The 18,914-nt window shown below is 46.7% G+C and overlaps 1 protein-coding gene across 3 annotated transcripts in view; it reads right to left on the reverse strand.

The window, feature by feature from the left end:
- Positions 1–18,914, reverse strand: part of Cyrib (CYFIP related Rac1 interactor B) — a 127,343-nt gene that overhangs the window by 71,721 nt on the left and 36,708 nt on the right. For all 3 annotated transcript variants that reach the window (XM_085678929.2, XM_085678926.2, XM_085678924.2), the window contains exon 2: positions 15,145–15,197. The gene's annotated coding sequence lies outside the window, so the exon portion shown is untranslated. The remainder of the gene's footprint in view (positions 1–15,144; positions 15,198–18,914) is intronic.

Raw genomic sequence — 18,914 nt, forward strand, 5'->3', positions numbered from 1 at the left:
GCTTCCTTTCTGGTTGTTGTAATAAAATGCACTGAGAAAAATCAATTTAGGGGTCAAAGGGTTTATCTTAGCTCACAGGTCCAGGTTACTGTCCATCAATAAAGGAAATCAAGGTCCCAGGAACTTGGAATGGTCACATGACATTCACAGTCCAGAACACAACAATTAAGTAATGCGTGCATGCCGGTGCTCAGCTGGCTCTCAGCTGGCTCTCTCCGCTCTTACACGACCCAGAATCCCCTGCCTAGAGAATGGAGTCACTCTTGGGGGGATCTTCCCTCCTCAACCAATGGAGTCAAGATAATCACCTACAAAGTCAATTTGATCTAAACAGTCCAGGCAACCCTTCACCCAGACTTCATCAGGGATAAACAACGTTTCAAGCGGACAAAAACGAACCACGGCAGCCTGCAGAGTTTCCAACGAACCACCTAATTTTAGAAGGAAAGAACTTTGAAATTTATCTTCAGTCTAATATTTTACATTTAAAAAATACACACACACACACAAACAGAAGACACAAGGTGTCAAGAACCTTGTCTACCAGTCCACAGCTGCATATGGGAGCACAATTAAAACCATGCACCCCACCAGATCTGGGATGTAGGCCATGGAGCTCACAGAGGTTTATGTCTACACTGCCAGCAAACAACTGAGTCCATCTTCAAAGGTCAGCCTGACTCCCTGAGGCATGGACAAGAATCCTCTCTCTCTCTCTTTTTAAATAATTGCTCCTAATGAGCAATGTGCAAACTTTGCTACGGTATCAGGGACGATTTTTAGGGCAGGTGGGGGTGGTCAATAAAGTTATACTTATCTAGCCCTTCATCACCCAAATGTCTTCCAACACTGAAATAAATTAAAAAAAAAAAAGTCAGGAGACGTATTTGTGGCACAATGAAAACCACAAATAGAAATGCCCATTTGAGGCACACTTCCGGTCTCTCAAGAGAGTGGGATGTTGCCACTGCTGCTGAACTTCTAAGCTGACTGGAGCGCTCCGGTTGACAGCACTCCCTGCCACTATGCCTTCACCCAGCAGAACTCTTACATCAAGGCGCCAGCCAGAAATCTCCACACACGTTCGGTATGCCTGGCTCCTCTTGTTTTATTTTATGGTCATCCACAGCCTTATTTATGCCCCGCCCCCATCCTCCTGGGAGTATCAAACACGCTAGCAACATTATAAGGTTTGCAGAGCACCACACACTGGGAAATGTGTTGCAAAAACACAAGACGATGTTTTTTAATCTATTTAATCCAGTTGCTTGAGACACATACAGTGGTTTTCATGGAAGAATCAACCAAGCCAAGATGAATAGCCTGGTTTACTGTGTTCTTTTTTTTTTTTCCTTCCAAACCACAAGTCAAGATAAACTCTCCCTTAATGTACAACTTTGCGAAATACGGTTTTGAATATTGACTCCTGGATCCACTGTGGTTAGTAAAAGGACGGCTGTATCCACGAGGATGTGGACAGGGTAGAGTGTGGTAACAACAACAGCTAGAGAAACCTCAATCTCAGACGAAAGACAACCACAGTGGTCTCTCAGGGGCGAGCGAGATAAGCCGAGTGGCCTCCTCTTTCTGGTCTTTACCTGCCAATCTGGGTCGGCAAACTCTAGGGATACCAGTCTGAAGCTACAGCCCCTCCTGTTCCTCTCCAGCCTCCCACAGACAGCGCAGGGAGGACTTGTGGGAACATCTCTGTCAGCAGATGGCCTGGTTCAGAGATGCCAGCCAGTAAAGGCCAATGGTCGTTACCGTTGTCCCCACCACAATTCCTCTGCAGACCATGATCATGCGATAGCTGTCACACAATACTGGTGCAGAACCGGCTGGCAACGGGAATCACCTGAAGAGCTGAAAAAAACTGCTGACTTGGCCGAGGAAACAGCTTGGTCAGGAAAATTTTTACGGTACAAACATGAGTACCAGAGTTCGATCCTCAGCACCAACATTACAAAGGAATGGAGTTGGCATAAATGTGTGGTGTGTGTGCACCCTGTAATCTCAGCAATGGAGAGACACAGACAGGTGGATCCCCCTGGCTCAACCTGCCAGCCTAGCTTAACTGGCAAGCTCCATGGCAGGTGAGAGACTATACCAAAGAGAATCAAGAAGGATAGCATCAGAAGAGGAATAGCACCCAAGACTGAGCTCCACAGACGTACACACACACACGTACACACACACACATTTATGTAGATTCCATTCCCAGAGTCTGTAAATTAAACCTGCTAGTATGTCATCTATGACTTGGAATTTTAAAAGCTCTATAGGTAATTTTACTCTGCAGACAAATCTGGAAACCATGGTCACAGAGGCAGCAAGATTTATATGCACGTACACATATATATTAGCATGCCCATGCACACGCAAGATGGCCCCTCCCCCGTGTCATCAATTCCCTTCTCTACCAACAGAGGTTATAGCCACTGGTGTATCTGAATAAAGCCAGGTTGTGCTGTAGTAAGGCATTCTCAACTTCACACCTAATGACAGCCATCAAAGCCATTCTCTAGGATCACAACAGCCTCAGCGACCTTTTGTTTAGAGATAAAATGACTTTATCTGACATTTAAGCCTAAGCCTCTTACCACGAGCATTTTTCATATCCTATTTTACTTCACGCCTTTCAAGGCCCAGCTGAGCCACTGTCCAGCATAATCAGAATCCCAAAATTAAATGGATGGGAATGGAGGGGAGTAAATCGGGGAGAGGAAGTCCACCAACGTCTGTTTATTAGGAATAGAAGCTGAGCTTTGAACTTCTCTTTGTCCGTGACCCAGAACAGCAAGCAGAGAACTTAAGGGGAATCTGGGCGGGGATTCCCAAAGCACCATTTAGTAATTACTAAATTTAGAATTACTAAAGCACCATTTAGTAATGAACTGGGGAAGTGGGCAAACAGACACACAAGACTCACAAAAAAAGAGCAACTAAGTTACTGCTGTCGCCTTTCCAACTTAGCACAAACTTAGAAATACCTTCTCTGAGAAGCAGGAATCTCAGCTGAGGAATTGCTTCGGACTGGCCTATAGAAGTAGTTTTCAATCTGTGGGTCACGACCCCTTTGGGGATCAAATGACCCTTTCACAGAGGTGGCATATCTGATATCCTGTATATCCGATATTTACATCACGATTCTTAAGAGCAGCAAAATTACAGCTGTGAAGAGCAACGAAAATAATTTTATGGTTGGAGGTCAGCACAACACGAGGGACTGTACTGAAGGGCCGCAGCACTAACAACGTTGAGAACCACCGGCCTAGGGGTCTGTCTCTGAGGCACCCCCTTAATTGTTAGTCAATGCAGGGAGGCCCAGTCCACTAACAACCATCCCATCCCTGGGCAGGTGGGTCTGGGCAGTATAAGAAAGGTACAAGCCAGGGAAAGTGAGCCGGTAAGCAAGACTCCCATGGTCTCTACTGCACTGCAGTTCCTGCCTTGGTTTCCCGGATGATGGACAGACTGTGATGTAACCTGGAAGCCAAATAAACCCTCTCCTCCCGCAGCTTGCTCTAGGTCATGGTGTTGACCACAGCAAGAGAAACCTAATTAGGGCCCTTGAAAAACCTCGTTGGTCAGCCAGACACCAGAGAGCATTTGGATCTCCCCATTTTTATTTCATTTCTCTTGGCACAAATGTATTTAGCAGAGTGGAAGAGAGGGGAGGGGGTTTATGACCAAGCAGGTGCCCTTTCACCTGGGCACTATGTCCAGGGCACGCCTGCCATGCCCAGGGCAGGGCAGCACACCCTACACCAGCACGTCATCTCCCACCCTGCGGGACGTTGTCTCTGTAGTGTCTGGAGAAAATCAGAAAGCCCAGCTTGTTTGCCTTCGCTTTGGCAGTTTAATTTAGGACTCCCACTAGGCTTTATGTAAACTCTTTGCCAACATGAAAAGACATTCTGCATTGTTGAAGGCACAGTTAACTTGGGCCCAAGGGAAGGAGGCATTGTATAGATTACATAATAGTTACTCTATTGCTTTAAAAAATAACAAAACAAAACAAACAAATGGCAGCCTCAGGCAGAAAAGTTAAAAGAAGAGTTAAAAAGTTAAAAGTTACTCATTTTTGTAAGAGTATCTGAAGCGACCATGTCTTCTGCTGCACTGAGAGCCAACAATGGCTCTGCTTTACGTGGGGGGCTCATTCTGTTACTTCCCTGAGCCCGGGGGAAAAGAGACGTCCTCCCATATTGTTGCCTAGCGGAAAAAGGCAGGCAGGCTTCTCCTAATAAAAGCTGGAAATGAAAAGCCATAACTACTCCCAAGGCCCTGCTTATTGTGAAGAATCATTAGAAACCCCCTTTTAGGGCCTCTATTAAGAATCTATTTTCTCTACAAACTATCCCAAAAGGGAAATAGAGTGGGATCCACAAGCCCAGACCCATCTGGCTGGCTTCCTAGGGCCTGACCGCCAGCAGTAACCTAACCTCCCTACAGTGGTTTCCTCATCTATGAAATGGAAATAATTACCCATTTGACAGACACATGATGAGAAGTCACTATGGAATGTGTAAAATATTGAGCATTTAAAAAACTATCAATCTCCATTTATTCTAAGGTGAACTTGTTATGAGAAGAGTGACCACCGTCCTGACATCTTTGTCTTTCCATCCTTGCCTAGAGGTTACTTGGAGACTGTCACTGCCTCTTGGTAGCATCTCTCCCACTCCTCCCCCATCAGGAGCCATGCAGGCAGACTTGTCTTCAGTTCCCAAGGTGGGTCCTGAATGGTCTAAGACACTGCTATCCCTTCTGCTGCCGTGATTGGTCTGAGAAATAATGCATGCAGGTCCTGAGAGGATCCAACCAGAGAGAAGAGTGGAAATTTGGTGCGAGGACTCTACAGAGAGATGGTAGCTCTCTCCTCTAAGCTATTGTGAAGAATGGGAACCTGAGAACAAACAAAGCCAGGAGCCGGAAGTGCAGAGCCCAGAGATCACCAAGAAACAAAGCCAGGGTCTGGATTAGAGTGTGCCTGAAACCCATCCTATTCTCTGCATGCGTCAATCACTTAACTGCTTCTGCCAGCTACCCCCACAGAAACGGGGAGTTCTAGAGCTTGTGGCGGGGAGCATTGCACCTGATCTATCCTGACTGATCCACTACACAACGGACGAGGCAGGAATGTAGGCACATTCCCGAAGATTTCACTCACACTTCAGGTTCTCTCAGGACACAAATAGATCCCGGTTACCCTGGATCAGAATGAAACTGTCCAATAACCTGGAGTGGCAGTTAAAGCCCCAGGTTCTCGCTGGTGTATAAAAAGGAAGCCCCAGGTGTGGAGCAGCATCCGGGCCTGAGATCAAATCATAGGCACAGCCAAGTCCCAGGTTCCTGCTCTGTTCTGCACAATGGGATAATTACACCTGTCCCCAAGGGTTAAAGAAGCCTTGATAAGGACCAGGAGAGCTATACTCACACAGTATGTATTTCCCTTTCTTTCTGCCATTCGTCTTGTTGCATGCTATGGGTTCTGCTCTGGGGTTCAGAAACCAAGGTTATCATAGGGCACAATGATAGGTTACACAAATAGCCCTAGGAAACTGAGAAGAGAGAAGGCATGCCTCGGACCCCCATCCCAACATATGCATGCACGCGTGCACACATACACCCTTTCTCACACACACAGCATTCATGTAAGAAGCAGCACCCACAAGAGTATATACATTACACAAGGTTACCCAGCTATCAGCTATGCTCTCTGCCTTGCAGAGCAGAGGCCGCAGATTACTGTGGCTGTCCAGATCACAGCTCCACATGCTCCAAGGGGGTTGACTGACTGGCAACCAGAAAGCGTGTGGGACTCAGCTAAACTGAAACTTCAGGGAAGCAGGGGCTTGTCTCATTCACTGGGACCCCAAAATAATTCCTTGGGCACTTGATTAGGTACGCAAATGAGTGGACACGCAAAAGGCAATGAAACCAACATTCTAAGGGGGATCTTAAGGAAACCCTGATGTATAGAGTGCAGCCTGTCAAGCAGACAGCAGTCACGCCTGGCAGAAGACAGAACACTGATCCCATCAATGCCCACGCCTCTGAAGTTCTCAAAGGTAGTTTCGTTTCCTGACCAACATAAATTATCAAGATGAAATTAAGGCCTAGGTATGCTGGTGTGCCCCTCTAGTCCCAGTACTCAGAAGGCCAAGACAGGAGGACTGCGGAGAATTCAAAGGCTACGCAACCAAACTCACTCTCAAAATAAACAAGCATGCAAACACAGAAGCGTCCAGACGCAACGGAACTAGAGGGGAAAAAAAGACTGAAAGACATATCAAAATATTAATTACAATTAGTCCTAGATAGTAAAGTTGGTAAGACTTTCCGGGTATGGGGGGGAGGGGGTGACCGGGAAGGCCAGAGAACAAGTTGGTTCTCTCCTTCTACCTGTGGGCTGAACTCATGTCATCAGGCTTGGAACCAAGCACCTTTGCCACGGAGACATCAGGCTGGCCCATTGTGGAATTTTTCTATAGTCAACACAAACTGACTTTCTAATAAAAATTAAGTGTCTATCCCAGCACCCAAGACACAGAGTAGGAGCCCAACCACAGCCCCTGCCCCGTCGATGTCCTTCAGACACCTAGACACAGCTATCACATGTCTGTCTTTCTCCTGTTTCTTGTTAAATATTTCAGCTAATCTAACGGCTAGATTTCAAGGCTGTATCCCCCTTCGTTGCAAAGCTCCATCTGCTAAACCCACAGCAAATACTGTCCAACCAGCTCCCCACCCTCGCCCTCCTCTGCTCGTTCCTCCGTTCATTCACTCACCAGGAAAACACTCACTAGAAACCTATCACAATGGAGCATCCTTTGCTCTTGCCTATCCATCATTCAGAAACAGCTCCCAGACTGCCTCAGGGAATGAGCACCTGGTCTCGTGCTCTGTCCCTGTGCCCAAAGGGATGGGCAGACCCCAGCCTAACTTCTCCTAGCGGCAGGCATTTGGCCTAGAATGGCCAGAGTACTGAGTATACTTGGCAACACAGACTGTTTGGGGGATGTGTGTGTTACCTTCAGACAGTAGGATCAATGCCGCGTCTTTCTGCTGGGTTATTAGGAAAGTGACCTTGCTAAACCTACTAGAACTGCTAACTGCTATCTGATGCCACAATGAGGAATGGAAATGTCTTTCGTCAAGAGATGAGAAACGGTCTAGACTTGGCAAGATTTTAAGCTTTGGATTCTATGCCTAAATTCTATCTTTAAACTTTTCAAGCCAGCTCAAACCGGAGCAGTTTGGAAATGGGGAGAACCCTGACAAGATGGGTCTGAACTTCTGTGACTACATGAAGCAAGGGGACCCACACCACCTTTCCAGGCTCACGGTCTGGCATGGAGACAGCCACGTTCTCTTTCCTATAGCTACGGAAAGCCAATAAGATAACAGCTGAATTAAATTCCACACAGTGCAACAAGAGCCTGAAAGGGGGCATCAGGAAAGGGTCTCCCAGGGCAACGGTATTTAAACCCGCTTCCCATTTCTACGCAGGCAATGAAGACACAGTAACTGTCTGGAGGAGTCAGGTAACACTGTTGACTTGCACCCATCTTCCAGTAAACCAAAATCCCCAAGTCCCAGCTTGCAGACTGGGCAACGATATGCCAAGTGCTTAATGGACCCCCAAAACACTGCTATGAGAGCTATGAAAGATGGCATGGCCAAATAACCATCACTTGGTAACATGTGGCAAAGGACATGATAATCTTGATACCAAGGTTGGGTTCGTGCCATCTCCTCTGTAAGCTGAGGTTGCCACCGCCATCTCCTGACTCTGTAAACTGGTTGCCTTTCCCGCCTCCTAACCTATTTATGACACAGGCAGTGTAATAGAAACCTTTCAAGATGGATAACCCACTTAGGGAACTGATTTCCAAACTGTACCAAGGGAGTGTCAAGGGGAGAAACCTCTGGTCCTATAAAACGGCTCAGGAGTTCGACATGTGGCCAACCGCCGCCAACAACAACAACAAGGAAAGCTCCTCTGGGAACATCTATTTTGCTAAGAAAGGCCATAAATGTTCTTTGTCAGTGAACAGAAGCCAGTGTCTTTGGGGCCTTTGATGATACATCATCTACAGGCAGTGGGCAGATCAAATAGGTCTAAAAACAGATGACACGGGGCGGGGGGGGGGGGGGACACGACAAATTCTCACCTTTGTCGCTTGCTAAACACATCAGGGATTCATTTGTTCCAGAAACAAGAGTTCTGACTTCCCAGAACAAACAGGCTTCAAGTTGAGACAATTAATACTGACAGAATCCCTCCATGTAACCTAAGGGGTGGGGGTTGGGGTAGGGGGCTGCCAGGGATTGATGGCAGATGGCAGGGAAGCATGAGGCTCCTTCTGAATCCCTGGGATGACTAGGCGGTGACTGTGTAAACTTGTTTATAAAACCCCTCTAAATAATGCCACCAAACTCCCTCTATTGCATGCCAGGACTTGACACAAGTCTCTCAGTCTCTCTCCCCCTCTCTCTCTCCCTCTCCCCCCCCTCTCTCTCTCTCTCTTTCCCTCACACACACACACACACACACACCTACACCTTGAAAATGAGATTCACAGATATTTATCACGTATTTACTGGATCGCTTCAGACTCTAGCAGAGTCAATGGGGAAATCTACAGTGGCACATGAATGAACTAGACCAAAGAGCACAGGGCCTAGTTAGCACTTAGCCCCGGCTTCCCATTGGAGACTAAGTCCCTCTAAAAGTGGGAAGGGCTCTCATGTGCAAGGCTCCCCAAACAGTTTCTATTGTCCAGTGGTGGGGATTCCTTTCTATAGCCCAGTCTGGTCTTTCACTCCGCCTGCTTCTCCAAGCACTTGGATCACCAGCATTGGCCTCCACGCCTAGCCCTAAGACGTCTTTTAGCCACACCTGATTCTTCATCAAAAAGCAGTACGTGACCAAGCATGGCCCTACAACTCTCATAATCCCACGACTCGTCTGTCTGAGGGAGGAGGAACACAAGTTCTAGGCTGTTCTGGGATAGAAAGCTAAGTTATAAATTAGCCTGGGATAAAATAAGACAGTCTATAAACAACAATAATTTTCAAACTTCCAATGCCTATGGAAGGACAGACAGTCGGGTGCCATCCATCCGCTGCGTGTTTCCAGCTGTGCGCTTAGCAGGGCCAAGCAAGTATGCATGTTGTGTACGAAGGCTGACATGTATAAACATTCATGCTCCCCTCTTCAATGCATACATGAATGCCTACCACATATACCTTTCCACACATTGCTTTTCTTACAACTGAAAAATATATCCTGGCTACCTCATGAGCTGTTGGCCAGCAAAGCCCAAAACAATACAGACTTTTGCTTTTTGATGGCCCTACTGAAGCTAGATTGTGACACCTTCCTGCTGAAGATAGCATCTACCTTGGTTGCAAGATAGAGAAGCCAAGCTGGAAGTGAGCAGGACGCTCCCCTCCTCCCTGCTCTCTAGGTTCCATGATGAAAGGTGCTCTGTGGGCTCCTGGGAACGAAAAGGCATCAGCAGCTTTGCTCGGCTGCAAACCCCACAAATAACGATCAACAGCTGGCCACTCGAGACGTTCCTACACCCACAATAGCGGCACAATCGTTAGGGGGCACCCGACTACTCCACGATTAAATCTGAGACTGTATGACAAGATCATCTGACAGTTCCACAAGACAGGGTTCATAACGGACACTGTAAATCCCATCAAAAACCCATCGCCAGGAGGTCATAAACCCTGGGAGGGCAGGAACTTAACACTAGCCATTGACACGGTGTCCAACTGTCTCCTAAACCTGTACGTTCATATCCAGACACGTGCCTACTCCCAACCTTCATCCGTGAAGCTTCTCTTTGCAATGAATGAATGGTAGTGAATGCAGACTTAAGGCTACTCGAGGTTCTGAGCAAAAGGGATGGCTGAATGTTTATCTCTCAAGATGACATTGGTAGCCCCCCTCTTCTAACACTCAGGGAACATTATGGAAGAGGGAGAAGAAAGAACATGAGAGCCAGAAGGTGAAGAAGGGCTGCAAAATGCTGTCTCCTGGACCTGATACAGCAGCTACAGGTGTCTGAACTGCGTCCACAGAGGACTGGTTCCGTCGAGTCAGTCATGGGTGATCAAGGGACACATGGGTCTTACCCCTCCTATTGGCTATTTGTAGATTCTGAGGGAGAGAAGTCAAAGTTTTCAGTTGTCACAGAACAAATCTAATTAACAAGAAGAATATACCTGGGAACCCATTTCTTCTTAGCATATGGGCTTACTGTTTTGAACAGCAGCACGGACAACATCTTAGTTTAGGGACATGCACCCAGTCCATCTCTTATTGACATCTATCAAAGTTGCTTCCAGGGTCTTGCCATGACAATTAAATAAAGCACTTAGGGAACTAAGACAGGAGGATCATAAATTAGAGACCAGCCTGGGTTACACAGCGAATTCCAGGGATACTTAGGTTTCCTAATGAGAAACTGCCACAGGACAAAACAACAAAACAAAACCTTGAAATGGAACTGCAGAGTCAGAGAGCCTGCTCACTCGCACACTCGCAAGCTACCGCCGGGCTGCCCTTGAAAGACATAATCATTTTCCCTCCAACCAACAGGGCAAGGACCAGGCCATGCTTCTGCCCACACTCACAAAAGGCTGCTTTCCTGTTTTAAGTACACGGGGAATAAAGACGGGCAGAGCTCTGCTCCTGTTCCATTGTCTCTTCTTGCCCCTATGAATCACCCGTGACACAACGGCTTCCTGGAAATTCCACTCCTAGGTGCATAACCCAGAAGCAGAGCTTAAAATAGCATGAGCACATGAGCCAACGGTGCGCTGGGGCCAGCTCACGCTGCTTCAGGAGACCTGAGCACGTTCACGGCTTCTCAACTCCGAGTTCAGAGACGTCATGTGGCCTGCCTGAAACTGGTCATTATGGGAATGTTTATACCACAGGAATCGGGTAAAGGGCTAGAGAATGGCTCAGTGGTTAGGAACACTGGCTATTCTTCCAGAGAACCTGGGATCCACGGCCAGCACCAACATAGTTGGCTAACAACCATCTCTAACTCCAGTTCCAGAGGATTCGATGCCCTCTTCTGGTCTCCACAGGTGCTGCACACATGTGATGCACAGACGGACAGACATACAGACAGGCAAAACACCATACTCATCAAAAGTAAAATTAAAAAAACAAAAATTAATTTTAAAAAAGTAATCACCAAATTCTACAAACCAGCTTTTTTCTTTCCCTAGACAGACTGCTGTAAACATTTATTGACACATCAGTAATATACCACAGTGGAACCCGAGGCTCTGCCACCCTTCGCTTGTGTCTTACCCTGGATGCTGACCTGCTCACAGATTCTTAGAATCCAAAGACTACAGGAAATCTCAAAGGACATCTAATTCTCGTTTTCTTCCTTGGCTTCTCCCTTAGTCCCACCACGTGATGAGAAGCAGTATTGTCTATGACTCACTACTATTCTTTCATATTTACAATCCCTTACCACATGGTGGTTATTCTTGTTCATTCTGGCTGGGGTCGAATCCCAGCTCTGCCACTCACCCAAGCCAAGTGTGCACCCACGAGCAACAGGATTTGACTGCACTAGTTTTCTCATCTACAAAACAGAGATGACAACAGGACGCGATGCAAAGATCAATGGATTGTGGGGAGCCCAGCTCCAATAGATGTATCTCCAGAACAGCCCCTCCCTGCACCTATGGCTCAGGGAACACTGCCGAAGAGGGAGTGAGGAGGTGCACGAAGCGTGTAAGAGTGAGAATACCAGGAAGACTGTTGTGTGACTTAGAAAGGGCTGCATCAGTAAGACCGGAACAAGACAGTATCAATAGACGTTCTAACATGGAAGGAGGACAATCTCAGAGATCCCACCCTAGATAAAGAACTACAGGAAACCAATGACTACTGAGAGAGAGAGAGAGAGAGAGAGAGAGAGAGAGAGAGAGAGAGAGAGAGACAGAGAAAGAATTAGCCCCTCCCAGGTTTGAGCCCCCACTTGGTTATCCAAGACAGGTAGTCAGCACTGAAACGGTATACAAACAAAAAGCAAAAATGGACTCAGCAGGATATATTTATATACTTGTCCATGTTTGTGACAATAATAAAGAAAAGGCTATCAAGTGGAGAGTAGGGAGAGCATCAGAGGGACTGAAGGGAGGAGAGGGTAAGGAAGAAATTATGGCATTATATTGCAATTAGAACTGTAAAATAAATATATAAAAGTACAGATGACCGTAATAATGCTCTGTCACAATTTTGTCCTGAGGGCTAAGTGAGTTAACCTAAGTACTCAGAACGGCGTCTGGCATACACTTGACAAACGACAATATTCATATTGTCCTATAGCTCACTTCTTCTCTCTCTAGAGCTAAGCATTTCTTTAGCCCTGCTGTTAGATTTTAAATAAAACGACTCTCATTTCATTTCATTTTGGCTGGTTTTCAAATCTTTCTTCTTTCTTTTCTTGCTTTGCCTTTCTGATATCATTGTCCTCCCTTATTTTAAAGTATTTCATAGTCTTATTGAAAGGTTAAATTTACCAACATCTTGAAATGGCTCGCTCCTGAGTAGTTCACAGGTTTTAACTGGGACTGCTGTAGAGAGAGTCTCTGCCATTTTAAGGGAGCCCTGTCAGGTATGCACTGATGAAACACCCTTAAGGCCTGAGTTCGTGTTTGTGGTACGGGTTAGAACAATTCTCATTTTAACTGTTCCGGTTGAAGGATATCATATCATAAGTGATAAAAATATTGACTCCACAAATATGTGTGTGTGTGTGTGTATGTATATATAGTACAGTACCAAGTTTTTTATTTCTTGTGGATAACATTATTTCAATTCAAGGTAAACTTTCAGATAGTGAGGTTTTCTGGTCCTGTTTTCATAAAGAAATCAGACCTACCAGGCTCCTGTCTATTAACTCCACCTTCTACCAGGCCTCCCTTCTAGACCCACTATAGAATTAAACCCCCAGCCACTGGAATCTTGGGCTACAAAGTCCCATGTAAGTCATAGTTTTGCTCACACATACCCACTGACTTACACATCTCTCTGAATTTCTGGCTGATTCTGGAATATGCGCTCCTACAGACTCCCCAAGAAGCAATGCTTTTATTTCCATCAACTCTGCATTAGTACTGGGAAGTATTTGTGAAAATCAGCTTGGTATATTACACCAAGCAGAGATGTCCAGGTCAACAAATCCAATATAACCACTCTTTCATGCTTCAGTTCTATTTGGCATCAAAATTACAGCCCACAGGCTGCCAACACGGCTCAGCAAGTGAAAGCACTTACCATACAAGCCTGGGGAACCTGAGTCAATTCCCAGAACCCACATAGAACCCACATGAATGGAGAGAGCAGACTCAAAAGCTGTCTCCTGATTTCGACATGTGTGTATGCACGCTGTCTCCTTCCCACTCCATAACAAACATAAACTGTTCATAAAATGCAGCTGACTCCAGGTTTTGCATCTAATGTCAGCATGTAATATAAAAACTGAAAACCCGCCGGGCAGTGGTGGCGCATGCCTTTAATCCCAGCACTCGGGAGGCAGAGGCAGAGGCAGGCGGATCTCTATGAGTTCGAGACCAGCCTGGTCTACAAGAGCTAGTTCCAGGACAGGCTCCAAAGCCACAGAGAAACCCTGTCTCGAAAAACAAAAAACAAACAAACAAACAAAATAAAAACTGAAAACCCCAAAGTGGATCAAAAATCCCATAAGGCCTCACACACTGAAGACTAGCAGACTGTCTTTTATGACACACCACTCAGCACTGGGCTGAGTGTCTTGATCTGAGCACCCTTCGGAAAGTTGATTCAGGGGGCATAGTCAAATCTAGAAATATAGGAGACACGCGATGGCACCAGATGCTCAAACTTCAGAGGCCCCCAGACCAAAGGCTAATTCCTCCCATCCCTCCTCACTCTAGCACAGATGCCACCCCCAGGTGAAATGACAACATGATCACCTATGCCATTTAAAGTGTCTTTGCCTTCAGTGTGCTTTGTTGAACAATTGTGTCTACATCTGTGTACGTTAAAAAAAAAAAACACACAATAAAGACCAACAGAGTGTCTATTACTCAGGTACTACTGAGCAGTGTCCTGGAAGGATGTCAACACTGAGTCTCCTGATTTGTGACAGTTAAATTGGGTGTGACAGAAAAACATTCGTCCAGCTGCAAGATTAAGATTTGGGTTTTAGGGCTGGAGAGATGGCTCAGGGGTTAAGAGCATTGCCTGCTCTTCCAAAGGTCCTGAGTTCAATTCCCAGCAACCACATGGTGGCTCACAGCCATCTTTAATGGGATCTGGTGCCCTCTTCTGGCCTATAGGCATACACACAGAAAAGAATATTGTATACATAATAAATAAATAAATATTAAAAAAAAAAGATTTGGGTTTTACCCCATGCACGGTAAAACCATTAAAATAAACATTAAGCGCGTGCCTGAGCAGAGGCTGCCATGGGACGCTGCACTAAGGGTTCCATGCAGCGGTGAAGCCTCACCACAAGTTGGCCAGCTACATGGAAGAGGATGAGTAGACCAAGAGGCCCAGGAAAAGAAGAGAGAAGTGTCCTGCCAGCTTGAGCTCAAAGCGAATGATTTTCTCACAAGTGCCCTCAGAGGGTGACAAAATTACACTGGCTGACAGCACAGGCCTGCAAACCAGGCGCGATACTGACTCTGCCCCCAGGAACAGAGCGACCGGGGCAAAGCACTTCCTTCCTATGACCTTCAGCTTTGCAGAACTGCTGTGAAAGCTGACTGGGGGCGGTGACTGCACACAGTCTATGTTCCAAAGTCTCTGCTGCCACTGTTACCTAGGACAGGAAGCACAGCGGTATTGCCATCGCTCCAAAAGTAGCTATTTAAATGACCAATCTGACTCAATAGCCTGCAGATTCTCCACCCTCACCGGCAAAAGGAGAGGAAACAATGCATTATGTACTGAAACTTCAACAGGGCAGAACACTTTTATTGAAGTGAAAGCCACCTCCTGGCCACGGCTGCCCACTCTGCTGTTTCTCCAGAGTGAGAGTGAGGAAGGCAGGATCTAGAGACAGGTGGCTAGCGCCCCATGCCAACTCTGCTACTTACCAATGCGGTCACCTTGAAGGAATTACTCCAACTCCAGGCCTCAGTTTCTTCTCCTGTAAAAGAGGGACAGCAAGGCGTAAGCAAGCTACAGCAGACCTCAGCACTCTAAAAGTCCCAGGATTCCCAGCCTTCGCTATTACTTTGTCCCCTCCCAATACCTGTGACATGGTCTGAGGAGAAGAGTCTCAAGTATCATTTATATGGACCACAGCAAAGCATCCAATCGTTTGGCACTGTAACATGGTGTTGTCATCTACAGAAATCATGCTCAAGAACTATGTACATGTTGGGCATTAGAGGAACACACCTTCGATCCCGAACCTGGTATGCATGTGGGAGGCAAAGGCAGGAGGATCTCTTGTGAGTTCAAGGCCAATCTGGTCTACATAGCAAGTTCCAGGACAGCCATAGTTTGGGGTGTTTTGTTTTTGAGCCCTGTCTCAAAAAAAACTAAACAACATAACAACAAAAAACTTAAGTAAACAAGTTACAAAAACAAAAATCATAGATGGAAATGAAGAGATGGTTCAGTGGTTAAGAGTGTCTGCTGCTCCTGCAGAGAACCAGGGTCCAGTTCCCATCACCCACATCAGGCGATTGGCAACCACCTGTTACTCCAGTTCTAGGGGATCTGACACCCCCTTCTGGTCTCCACAGGCACCTGTGAATATGTGGCACACATAAACTCATGCAGGTAGAAGGGCAGAGGCCAGTGGATCTCTGTGAGCTCAAGGCCGGCAGCCAGATCTACATAGTGAGTTCCAGACATCAAGAGCTAGAGTGAGACCCTAACTCAGAAAGAAAAATAAATAAATAAAATGAGACCTTTTAAAATGTCGTGTTTAAAGTACGTTTGCAATTCTGTGTTGGGCGACACTGAATGCTATCCTTAGCTGCATGCAGCCCATGGCACATGGCAGGGGTGCTTCTCCAACGCTTCTCTCACTGAGCACTTAAAATAGCCCTAGACACCACAAAAGAAAGAGGAGGAGGGAGAAGAGGGGGGAGGGGAAGATAAGGGATATGTGGATGGGGAAGGAGGAGCTGATTCTGAGCAGTAATTTGCTGATGGTTGCACACAGCAAGGGCAGAGCCCCAAACATCTATAGCCCAGGGTCATTCGGGCTGGATTCCAAGGTCCGAGAGGCAGAGGATGGGGCCATGTTGCCCTCTGAGATTCCAAATTCTAAGTCAAAAGATCCTGGAATTTGGGGTTGCTGCAGAAGTCCTGGTCCCAGAAATATGCTCAGCTCAACTTGACTCTGGACTAGTCTCAGTCATTCTGCCCCTGAACCATATCCTGTCTGAGGTTTCTATTCTGCACCACGAAGGAAGCAAACATGGGCTGTGCCCTCAAAGTTCTCACTCTCGGAAACTGCTCAGAGCAAAAGCTTGTGAATAAATCAAAGAGAGCTTTCTGAAAGCCAGAGTTCAACAGCATCCCTCATAATGTGTGACCAGCATTCGGCGTGAAAATGAAGGCAGAGGTGCGTCTAGCCACACTCACTGCCAGATGGCGGCGGGAGAGAATGCCCCCTTTTCTGACCCAGCCTTCAGCTGCCCTGGTGTTTTGAGCTCTGAAACTACCGGAAGCCACTTAACCCACTTCATTCTATTCACAAAAGGCGTGGGGCCGGGACTCGTTGTCACTGCTGCTGCCACCCTGGTGCCCTTTGCCAGCTTTGCCTCTGTTCCTGGGACAGGTGCCCTCCCCTTGTTCTTGGTGTATGCTTTAACATTCTGTTTTAAACTCATCACAAATGGCATAGAGAAAGGGAAGACTCGACTGAAAGGCATTCTAGTCCATGATCCTCTAAGGTGTGTACACACGTGTACATAAACCATGAGTACACACCATACCATAAAACACATAGATGCACACCATATACAAGTGTAACACCACAAATACTACACATATCATATATACCACATTTCACATATACAAGTACAACATACACATAACACATCACATGCCATAATGTACCACGCATGTACAAAATGAAACATACAAAACATACATATAAACCACATGTGTACATATGTCACACACCACACATGCCATGAATACACACCACATATATTCCACTTAAACACATACAACATACATCACACACAATGTGACCATATACCACACACACGCACATTACGTATGCACATACGGCATCTGCGCATCATACTAAATACATGAATCACACACACAATGCATATACCCTGTATAGGTATATCACACAACAGATACACATCATGAATAAACCACACATGCATACATATCCTCACACAGGTCATAGCAAACCATACATGCATATACACCATTAGCAAATTATAAAAGCCTATGAGTGCTACACACAGAGACACACGACTGACTGCCACTTCTCCCATCTCTCCTTGCTCTAACTCTTAGACCAGATTTTGAGAACACAAAATGGGGACAAGTTGTTCACTTGGGAGACTTTCTAAGACCTTGTGCAAATGAGAACCGGGAAAAGGATGGGAACTCTCATGAAACTCTTGGTTTGTTTGGTTTTTAAGAGCACGGGGAAAGCTGGCCACTGCACAACCTGGATGCAAACCTAAACAGAGTATCTGCAGCAGGAAGAAGGTGGACTCTGAAGACAGACGACAACCTCTCACCCCCACGTGTCCTGCAGAGAGAATCCGAAGGCCAGCAGCAGACTCACCACGGGCTCTAGAGTCCCCGCTGCGTTCCAGCAGCCTTTGCTACAGTGAAGATGCATGAGTCCCTCAGGCACCCACGGCCCACGTACTGTAGCCCCAGAGAGGCCACCCACTGAGCTTTCCAGACACCCACCCAGGAACAAGTAGAGAAGAGAAGCAATTATAATTGAGAAGGGGAAGATGGCCAGGAGGGATGAGGACTGCTGTGGGCAAGCAATGCTATTCCATTGGCTCAGCCAGATCAAAGTAGGGACCAACCAGCAGGGCTTCCCTAAAGAGGCCCTGTCCACAGTGACAGCTACAAGACAAGCCGCAGTGGTCCAGAGGCAGGAGCCTATCCAAGCAGTAACAGCCCAGGTATGTCAGACCTGTCTAGACCAAGTCTAAGAGGTAAGAGGGCTGAGACTAGATATACAGGAGGAAAGTAGCTTACCAGAGGGAGCCTGCCTGGCCCAGGTCCAGGATGACCCCAGCCAGTCCTGGATCTCATTGGCCATCCAGCCTGACTTATTTGGGAAGCCACGGGCCAGTCAAAGACACTACCTCAAAAAACCAAGGTAGAAGAGTGGTAAGGGTATAGAGATATCTGAGTAGGTCAAGATGCTCGCTGCCAACCCGGATGATTTGTGTTTGATGTCAGGAGTCACGTGGAAGAAAGAGAGGACTGACTCCCACAGGTTGTCCTCTGACCTCCACACAGGTGTCACGGGCAAAAACCAAAGGGCAACAAAATGGTCCAAGGGGGAAAGGTGTTTGGCACACGAGGCTGAAGATCTGAGATCCACCTAAAGGTAGGAGACCTGACTTAACAAAGTTGTCCTATGTCTTCCACACTTGCACCAAGGCACATGCTGGCACATGGTTGTGTGACGTGTGTGCATGTGCACACACTAGTAAGACAGAGGGCCCGTGAGAAGGTTTCAATGGGTTAAGGTGCTTGCCACTGAGCCTGACGACCCAAGTTCCATCTCCAAAACCTTGACGGTGCCGGGAGAAAACTGCTGTAAATGATTCTCTGGCCCCCTCCCCACGCATGTGCACAACTCACCCCATACATGCACAGCCTCTTAGTATGCAAGTCGCCTACAGGATGC

The sequence above is a fragment of the Myodes glareolus genome, chromosome 19 (assembly GCF_982192425.1).
Source record: "Myodes glareolus chromosome 19, mMyoGla1.1, whole genome shotgun sequence".
Taxonomy (NCBI): domain Eukaryota; kingdom Metazoa; phylum Chordata; class Mammalia; order Rodentia; family Cricetidae; genus Myodes; species Myodes glareolus.